The 10,366-nt window shown below is 53.2% G+C and overlaps 1 long non-coding RNA gene across 1 annotated transcript; it reads right to left on the bottom strand.

The window, feature by feature from the left end:
* Positions 1–336: 336 nt before the first annotated feature.
* On the bottom strand, positions 337–9,372 carry LOC144331364 (uncharacterized). Its single transcript, XR_013398449.1, has 2 exons — positions 9,115–9,372; positions 337–2,242 (listed from the first exon to the last, which is right to left on the bottom strand). It is a non-coding gene; the product is annotated as an uncharacterized LOC144331364 (long non-coding RNA).
* Between the last annotated feature and the right edge of the window lie 994 nt (positions 9,373–10,366).

Here is a 10,366-nt window from a genome sequence, read left to right as displayed (position 1 = left end):
CTCATGGTGATTTCATGGAAAACACTACCTAGTACATTTTTCTCAGAGGCTTATCTAGGTAGCAGGGCATACAGATTAATAAAACTTTTGGCCTTGGAGGGACCTTGGAGGTTTTCCTGTTCCAATTCCTTGTGTTACAAATGAGAAAATGAGGCCGGGCGTGGTGTCTCAAGCCTGTAATCCCAGCACTTTGGGAGGCTGATGCGGGCGGATCACAAGGTCAGGAGATCGAGATCATCCTGGCTAACACGGTGAAACCCTGTCTCCACTAAAAAATACAAAAAATTAGCTGGGCGTGGTGGCGGGTGCCTGTAGTCCCAGCTACTCAGGAGGCTGAGGCAGGAGAATGGCGTGAACCCAGGTGGCGGAGCTTGCAGTGAGCCGAGATTTTGCCACTGTACTCCAGCCTGGGGGACAGAGTGAGACTCTGTCTCAAACAAACAAACAAAAAAAAAAAAAAAAAGAGAGAGAGAGAGAAAATGACTTGTCCAAGGTGGCACAGCTGTCAAGTTCTGGGTCTGGAAGCTGAATCCGGGTCTCCTAGAGTCTGGTGAGGGCATGAAGTCTGTGTTTTTGCCCTGCTTTTGGTGTTGTATTTTATTTTAGTGTTCAATGTTGTCTCTGAGACAGCTGGTGCCTTAGGACTGGGTAGAGAGATGTTTCCTCTGAAAACAATGGCCTTATATATTTAGTTGTAGGTACTTTATAATTTGCAAAGTATCTTACAGTCTGCGAAACAGTCATATGTCTCATCTAATCTGATCATCACAGCCAAGTGCTATTAAAGGCAGTGCTGTGAAGGAGGAAACCAAGGCTGAGAGATGGGCAGTGCTGGGTCTTCTGTCCCCAGAGGCCAGGTGCCTCAGTCCCACCTTGGCCCGGAGTCAATGTTCAGACTCTTTTACTTCCTGAGTGATTCTTTTGGGGTAAAATTATAACATCCTGCAGAACTTTTCCTTCCTCCCTTGGAACAATGCCCTAGACAGCTGGCTGGGTTTTGCAAACACAGTGAGAGCTCTCGGGAATTCTTATTTTTAAATGCTAGTCTACCTTGCACCTGCTAGAATGAAGTATAATCGGCTGGGTGTGCACTCACAGCACGCCTCTGCTTGTCTTCTGGGACCGTCTTGGCCCGTTCCCTGCCTTTGCTTTCCTTCCTGGGCAGTTCAGTGGCCCTGGCTCGGCTGCGCTCTCCACCTGGTGCTGCTGCTCAGCCAGCCTTCTCATGGGGGGTTTGATCCCCTGAAATTGGCTGTGGAGTGATCAGAGGCTCCTCACTCCCTGTCCTCACATGATCATTGTTATGTAGGGCTGCACTAGTTATCTGTTACTGGTAACAAATGACCCCATATTTAGTGCCTTAAAACAAGAATATACACTTGCTAACACACACGGTTTCTGCAGTCGGGAATTTGGGAGTGGTAAGTGGTCTAGCTTGAGGTCTCTCATGAGGCTGTAGTCTGGTATTGATGGGGCTGCCATTGTTGAAGGTTGGCCTGGGGTTAGAGACTCTCCTCCCCAGGTGACTCCACATGTGGCTGGCGTGTATGTGTGGCTGTGGGCAGGAGGCCTCAGTTCCTTGCCATGTGCACCTCTCCAGAGGGCTTCTTGAGTGTCTTCACGACATGGTTATTGGTGTCCTGCAGACACCAAGGATGATGATAGCAATGATCCCACAGCACTTGCCTTAGGTGGCGCTATTTACAGTTTATATACCTTAGCCGATATGGAGGAACACGAAAGAGCAGATCTCATACTAATAAAATACCTACACTTTTGGGACCTGAGTCGGTCACTATTGTGAAATTGGCAAGCAAAAATAACCGTAGTACTGATGGGCTAACAGCACAGGGTGCTGGGTTCCCGAGTCCTCTGAGCTGTCCCTGTGTCCTTGTCTCCGGGATCTCTGGGAAGGTTTACTCAGCTGTCATAGAGGGCAGGCTGGCTTCTGACCAGATACCAGCTGTCCTGGCTGGGTTTGCATTTCCAAGGCTGAAGACAGGAAGGAGGATTTTTCAGGTGGTCTCATCTCTGTCCTGCTGGAATTGCTGGCGCCTACTTTTCCCCACAAGCAAGGTCTATACCACTGCAGCTCTCGAGGCCTCTCCAGCAGGTCAGCCATGTGTCTGCTGTATCCATCACAAGGTGAGCCAAGTTCAGATTCATAAACATGTCCCATCAAGACTTTTCAGTTCCCTTCCTTTTTTTCTCTTTAAAATGGAAGAAAACCATGGTAAGCCTGCTGTAAAAAACAAAACAAGACAAAATAAACCACCAGCCACCCCTGTGAAGGGTGTAGGAAGTTGTATGAAATAATTTCAGGGCTCAAGAAGTTCTCAGGAACTTGGAGTTCCTAAGACCACCTCAGTTAATATCTGACGACAATGTCCACGACAGATAGAAACCATCTGTCCCTGGGAGGTTAATTGGGACAGGGCTGGACGGCAGGAAATGACTGAGGCTGACTGTGGCTGGACGACCCCTGGCCAGTGTTCCGCCCAAAGCCTCAGAGGACTCACCACCCCATCTCTGCACCTGTGCCCCCAGGTCACACGCTGCTGCATAAACTCTGCCAAGCCCCAGGGTACTCTGAGCCAGCTGTCCACTCTGATTGGGGTGGGGGTCATGGCTGTCACTTCCACCAAACCCTCACTTAAAATCAGTGGGGGAAAATCAACTATCAGTGAAGCATGTTAGAGTCACAGCGCACCAAAAACATGGGCGAGAGGGACATGGACGCTTCAGGATGCTCCTGGCGGAGTTTCTGAGCCAGGGCTTTTCGGGTGACATGTGTTTTATCAGGTGCCAAAACCGGGTGTTATGACATCTCAGCCCTTGGTGAGGCTTGCGGGGGTGGCAGCCAACAGCCCCAGGCCAGGAGTGTCCAGCACAAGCAGCCTCAGTGTACCTGAGTGTGCTGTAGGAATGGCCATTTTCTACGTAAGCTGTTGCATTATTTTCCCAGGGCTGTGGCAACAAATCACTATAAAGTTGGTGGCTGAAAATAGCAGGAATCCATTCTCTCACAGTTCCGGAGGCCAGAAGTTCAAACTCCAGGTGTCGGTGGGGTCACACCCCCCTGGAGGCTGCAGGGAGAACCCCTTATCGCCTCTTCAGTTTGGGGTGGCTGCGGGCCGCCACCCTTCCTTGCTTGTGGCCACCTCACTCCCGTCTCTGCCTCTGTCTTCCCCTGGCCCTCCCCTCTGTGTGTCTTCTGTGTCTCATAAGGACGTGTGTCACTGGATTTAGGGTCCATCCTAACGCAGGATGATCTCATCTCGAGGTCCTTAAACTACATTCGCAAAGACCTTCTTTCCCAATAAGGTCACAATCACAGGTTCTGCTGGCACATGGGCGTGTCTTTTTGGGGATCACCCTTCCACCCACTCCAGTGCTGCTGTGAAAGGCTGAGGGATGTCTAGGTAGCCGGGTGACCCTGGCCAGCATCTAGTGTCAGGGGCCCACGTGGCCATGGAGGGATTCCTAGCTGTACCATGTGCATGACCTTGAACAAGCTGTTCAGCCTCCGTCCACATCACTCTCCCTGTCTGCGAAAGGGCAAGTCCTGGGGGTGCTGTGGGATGACGTGAGGCCGTGTGTCACAGAGCGTGGCACTGGAGCCCTTCCTCTGGCCATGTCACACACAGGGAGAGGACTTGCCCAGCGTCCCTGGGGAGCAGGTCTTGGATGTGGATGTGAGAACCCAGTCCCTAGTCCAGCACTCATGCCAGGAAGCTGTACTGCACCTGAGCTGAAGGCCTGGCGTGTCTATAGAGGAATCCAGTCTGTGGTCCCACCACCTGTCCATCCGTCCATCTGTTGGTTTGCCCGCTCACTCCTCTCTCTCTCTCTCACCCACTCGGTGCCTGCCCAGGGCATGGAGAGCTGTCCTTCCTTACCAGAAGGAGCCCACACTTGGAGTGACAGACACATCCAGCAAGAAAGCTGTCTCCTGTCTACCCCTCTGGGCCCTGCCCTGGGGACTCTCACTGACCGTGCTGGTGGCGGGGCATGCTGGCTTGGGCGGGAGGCTGGGTGTGTGCTGGTGTGATCTTTGAAATCACTGTCACCTCCTCTGGGGCAGATGTAAGAACTGGGCCCACGCTTGAGCTGGCCAGCCCATGGACTCCGGGTGGAGCACACCAGAGGGGGCGCTCCCTGAGGTCTGCCCCGCTCAGTGCATCTGCAAGCACAGCACAGCTGAATGCAGACCTCTCCAAGGTCATTCCAGATTGCACAGCAGCTGGATTTATCTGCTGTTTTGCTGTTGTGACGAGTCAGTGATATTCCCAACAATGAGGGGTGCATATCCTGCATCAACAAACACAGGAAGCCATCCTGTTTGGCCTGAGGACGTGCTCTTCGGCCTGGAAACATCCTCTGGTCCTAGTTCTGCAGCTGAGGTGCCTTCCTGGGCAGTGACTGTCAGGCACACATCCCCTGGCTCGGCCGAGGGGAGGAAGTTTGTCTGGGAAGGCTCTTGGCGCTGCCATTGGTACAGCCTGGAGCTCAGCCTGTGCTTCCTGCACAAGCCCCTGCACAAGCCCCTGCACAAGCCCCTGCACCCCCTAGCATCCTCCTGCAGCCCCTGCATCTGTCCATCCTCTGGCTCTGAGAGCAGCCAATGGCAGAGGGAGGAGGCCCCACACTGTTGGCTGTCTTTTTTTTTTTGAGATGGAGTTTCACTCTTGTTGCCAAGGCTGGAGTGCAATGGAGCAATCTTGGCTCACCGCAACCTCTGCCTCCCGGGTTCAAGCGATTCTCCTGCCTCAGCCTCCAGAGTAGTTGGGATTACAGGCATGCACCACCACTTCCAGCTAATTTTGCATTTTTAGCAGAGATGGTGTTTCTTCATGTTGCTCAGGCTGGTGTCGAACTCCTCACCTCAGGTGATCTGCCCACCTCAGCCTCCCAAAGCGCTGAGATTACAGGCATGAGCCGCTGCGCCCAGCCGTGTCTTTTCCATTTTAGGGAGACAATCGGCAGGGAACCTCCCTGGTCATCTGGGCTGTGGAGCACTGTCTTTCCTTGGGCCCACCGTCTGCCTGCTCTCCCCAGCTCCCAAGTCGATCAGAGAAGTCTTGGTGAGGAAGAGGAGGCCCTTGGCTGGGCAGTGCAGCTTCCTGTTTGTATTCTGGGGTCACCTTCCTCAAAGGTGCAGTGCACTTGGAACCTGAAGACCAGGTTTCTGGCTCCAGCTAGCAACATTCTGCTGGATGACCTTGGCAGGTTCCCCTCTCCGAGCCCCCAGTAGCTCAGGGACCGCATGTCCTGATGGGAATCCGTCCTTCCCATCCAGCAACAGAGCTTCTCCAGTTCGAGCCTGCCTGGGAGTTGCCGGGGCTCTTCTTGAAGTGCAGATTCTGATTCCGCTGGTCTGGGTGGGGCTGAGATTCCGTGTCTCTGCTAAGCTGTGAGGTGGGGCCTCTGGTCCCATCTTTGGAGTGTTAAGGGATAACAGGATGAGTGCTGGCACCGTGGCGCATGGGGACATCCAAGCCTGACCCCTGCCTCTTCATTCACCATTTCCAAAGCACTTCCCGTGTGCCTGCTGCTGTACGGAGCTCCAGGGGTCTAGGCAGGGGAGCTCCCCGCTGCTGGTGGGGGTCTCTGGTCAACTGTCCAGGACAGCCTGGGTGGTGAGTGCTGAGATGCAGGGGCCTGCAGGAACTCCATGGGGTCACCTAACTACAGTGGGGAAGGGGGACAGGAGATGGGCGGGGGCTGGCAGGCAGCGAGGCCAAGCATGACAGGGTGGGCATGTGCCCTGCCGTGTTAGCAGAAAGGCAAGCCCTTGCCCAGGGCAGATGTGTGGGTGTGAGCCGGGCATAGGGGGGATCTTTGTAAACCACACTGGATGCTTAGACTCTGTCCTGCAGGAGGCCACAGCTCCAGGAGTGCTGGAGGCCAGCAAGGACACTCACCTTGCCTTCTAGACAAGCAGTGGAGCTGCCCAGCCCACCCTCCCAGGGCAGAGCTGGACCTGAATCCAGGTCCCCTTCCACCGAGCTCCCAGCAGGCGCTGCTCAGTCATGGTCAAATGCATGATGGCTGCATAATGAGGAAGAACTCAGCCCATCCCAGGAAGGGACCCCAGGAGGCCAGAGGCGTGTGAAGGCAGTGGAGGACATGGAGGAGACAGTCACTTGGCAGGGCCTGGGAACAAAGAAGCATCGGGTGGGGCTTTGGGTTGTGTCTTGGGTCAACTGGGTGACAGAGGCGGGTACAATTCCAGGCCAGGTGGTGTGGTGTGAACGGAGCAGAAGAGCTGAGGCTCCTCCCCAGCCTGTCCGCGGAGCAGCTGCCCTACTCTGAGCCCCACCGTTTCAGCCCCGCCAGTCACAGTCGCAACTTCCCTGCGCTCAGCTGTTCCGAGGATGCGCCTCTGTCCTTCTTTGGCCTGAAGGGTCCTCTAGGGTCAGGGGTCGCCTGGCTTATCACCGGGGTACAGTGCCAGGCCCAGCCCACACTAGGGCTCCCGTAGTTAATCATAATGATAATGCCAGTGCCCTGCGTCAGCTTCCTATCATGTGAGGAACAAATTACCACAAATGTAATGGCTTAAAACAACATGATTTTGTTATCTTGCAATCCTGGAGGCCAGAAGCCCCAAATCGGTCTCAGTAGGCTACAGTCAAGGTGTCAGCAGAGCTGGTTCTTTCTAGGGGCTATAGGGAAGAATCCGATTCCTGGCATTCCCAGCTGCTAGAGGTGGCCCTCCTTGGCTCGTGACCCTGCCTTGCTTGGACCTCTGCTCGTCCTCACTTCTCCTTATCTACTGTGACGCTCCTGCCTCCCTCTTGTAAGGACCCACGGGATACATTGGGCCCACTGGCTAGTCCAGGATAACCTGCCCCCGGGTCTCTAGATCATTGATTTAGTCACATCTCTAAAGTCTGCTTTGCCATGTAAGGGAACATCTTCACAGGATCTGGAATTAGGATGTGGACGTCTTTCGGGTCCAGCATTCTGTCCACCCACGTGCTGTGTCAGGCGTGGTCCTAACTCACGCAGTCCTTCTAACAATGCTGTGAGGTCGGTACTCTTAGGATGTTCATTTTACAGATGAAGAAACTGAGGCACAGCAGGGTCACGAGATTTGGCCAGGTATGGACAGAGCCCCACCACCGGTTACATATCTCCAGAGCCTCAACACCCACCCTTCGCGTGTTTCGCTGACCTGAGATGAAGGGAGGCCGCGAGGATGAACTGCGAGAGCCCCGGCCTCACTGCACTCCTGGGTCAGCTGGGAGGCCGTGTCTGAGTGTTTTCACTGTCCGGGCTTGAGTTCCAGCTTAACTGCAAAGGGCTGTGGAAAGGCCACCTACCCTCTGTGAACCTCAATTTCTTCATCTGTGAAATGGGTACACCTGTTTCTCCCTCCTCAGCATTATTATGAAGTTCAGCACGAGGATGCAGGTCAAGTGCTTTAGAACACAGTGAGGTCGGTAGTAAGTATCAGTAAGTAAAGGCAAGGGGTCACTGCTGTGATTGCGCTTTCACGGATATGAGGCCTTTGGACTCTCACATGCAGACAAGGAGGCCTCTGCTGACCCTGAGTGAGGATGAGGGTGCTGGGCTCTTGGCTCAGCTACGAAAGGAGCCCCTCTGGGTCTCAGCCCCTGCTTGCTGGGTGGCCTTGGGCAAGTCCCTTCCCCCTGGGTTTCCCCTGCGCAAAACGGCATCATTCATCTGCATGAGAGCTTGCGTCCTTCCCAGTCCTGCTCTCTATAGGACTGTGAAGCAGGGAGGCCCCAAAGCGCCCCCTGCCCCCACCCGCCATGGCTTGGCTGCTAAATGATCAGAGAGGGAAGGAAAGTGGTCGCCGTCGGGCACTGGGGGACTTGTTGGCTGCTACTTGGCAACAGGTTGGCTGGGCACTGGAGGGCACAAACAAGGTATTTAAGAATGACCTCCAGCCGCACTGGGGCATCGCAGCCCTGGGCCCTCTACCTTTCAGGAGGGCTCCTGAACCGCTATGAATAAGATGCACCTCCAGCAAAAGAAACTACCATCAGAGTGAACAGGCAACCTACAGAATGGGAGAAAATTTTGACAATGTACCCATCTGACAAAGGGCTAATATCCAGAATCTACAAAGAACTTAAACAAATTTACAAGAGAAAAATAAAACAATCCCATAAAAAAGTGGGCGAAGGATATGAACAGACACCTCTCAAAAGAAGACATTTATGCAGTCAACAGATGCATGAAAAAATGCTCATCATCACTGGCCATCAGAGAAATGCAAATCAAAACCACAATGAGATATCATCTCACACCAGTTAGAATGGCGATCATTAAAAAGTCAGGAAGCAACAGGTGCTGGAGAGGATGTGGAGAAATAGGAACACTTTAACGCCATTGGTGGGATTGTAAACTAGTTCAACCATTGTGGAAGACAGTGTGGCGATTCCTCAGGGATGGAGAACTAGAAATACCATTTGACCCAGCCATCCCATTACTGGGTATATACCCAAAGGTTTTTAAATCATGCTGCTATAAAGACACATGCACACTTATGTTTACTGTGGCACTATTCACAATAGCAAAGACTTGGAACCAACTCAAATGTCCATCAATGATAGACTGGATTAAGAAACGTGGCACATATACACCATGGAATACTATGCAGCCATAAAAAAGGATGAGTTCATGTCCTTTGTGGGGACATGGATGAAGCTAGAAACCATCATTCTGAGCAAACTATTGCAAGGACAGAAAACCAAACACCGCATATTCTCACTCATAGGTGGGAATTGAACAATGAGAACACTTGGACACAGGGTGGGGAGCACGTTGTGCACATGTACCCTAGAACTTAAAGTATATCTATTAAAAAAGTTCAGTTTGAACAAATAGTGACCAAAAAAAAAAAAAAAGGTGCACCTCCCAAGCCCATTCCAGGTTCTAACCAGCTGCCCAACAGGGCTCTGAGGGTCAGGCCAGGCCCCTTTGCTCCTCATCTTCTCCATGTCTCTCTCTCTGTAAGGTAATTTCGGGACAGACGCTGTCCTTGAGTAAACCTTCTATTATTCTTTTAAAAATGCAGTTGTTTACCGACAGGAACATTGCCCCCAGCTTCTCCTACTGAGGGACACAAAAGAGACTCACCACGGGGCGCCTCTCTTCATCCCTCCCTGAAACGGATCAGGAATTAAACATCCTTTAGAAGGCCTGGGGCCTGCAGACCCCTGGCTCCCGCCTGAGTCCCCATCTGCTGTTCAGCCTACAGGCCGCCCCGGGGAAGCTGCTGTCCTCTCGTCCATTCTGCTGGGACTGCACATTTTTCTTCCAAGTTCAGCCTCCTGTGGTAAACAGGAGACGCCAGATTTCTTTCCGTCCTCCGTCCCCACCCGTGTCAACTCACCCGGCAGATGTTTCCCACTTGTCTTTCCTCCCACCAGGCCAACAAGGTTTTGAATCAGAGGAGGGAAAATGTAATTGCAGAGAGAAGTCAAACATCTTTAACCTTTAAAGGAGACATGTCGTTCGTTTATTCAGTGAGCACTTTCTGTGTGCTGTGTTGGGATTTGATGAAGCCCGAGGGCCCTGCCCTCAAGGCACTCACAGTCTGCTGGAAAGGATAAGAAGAACATGGATGGTGGGCGCTGTTGAGTGGCCTCCTGGCCAAAGTTGGGGGATGGGCACTGAGGTAAAGAGGGACAGGAGCTAAGGAGAAGAGCTCCCAGGAGGGGTCTGGGAGGGGAATCACACGTTCCCTAGCAGCAGAAGGAGAGTGGGGAGGAGAAGGGTTTCCATGCGGGGGACACGTGCCCCAAGCCACAGAAGAGCAAGGAAGTGGGTCATGCGGGAAAAAGGGAGGAGCTGGACTCGATGCACAGGGCAAAGGAGGCCAGGTGGAGCTGGGGCTGGAGGCCGGCCTTGAGTGCAGGCTACCGTGGCACCTGAGGACTTTTGAAAAAAATTTTTTGAGATACAGTCTCACTCTGTCACCCAGGCTGGAGTGCAGTGGTGTGATCTCGGCTCACTGCAGCCTCCACCTCCCAGGTTCAAGTGATTCCCCTGCCTCAGCCTCCTGAGTAGCTGGGGCTACAGGCGTGCACCACCGTACCTGGTGAATTTTTGTATATTTAGTAGAGATGGGGTTTCACCATGTTGGCCAGGCTGGTCTCGAACTCCTGACCTCAAGTGATCTGCCCACCTCAGCCTCCCAAAGTGCTGGGATTATAGGCATGAGCCACTGCACCCGGCCTCCTGAAGGATTTTGAGCGGGGTGTAATGCAGTCAGACTCAGGACTCAGACAGAAGGCAGCCGGAGGCAGCAGACTGGCAGCAGGGGTAGCAGCGGGAGGTGACAGTGGAGGTGAGAGGTGGGTGGGCCTAGATGGAGGCAGGTCAGGAA

Source organism: Macaca mulatta, chromosome 9, assembly GCF_049350105.2.
Source record: "Macaca mulatta isolate MMU2019108-1 chromosome 9, T2T-MMU8v2.0, whole genome shotgun sequence".
NCBI lineage: Eukaryota > Metazoa > Chordata > Mammalia > Primates > Cercopithecidae > Macaca > Macaca mulatta.
Note: the sequence above shows the minus strand (reverse complement) of the source record. Positions and strands in the feature narration are given on the sequence as shown.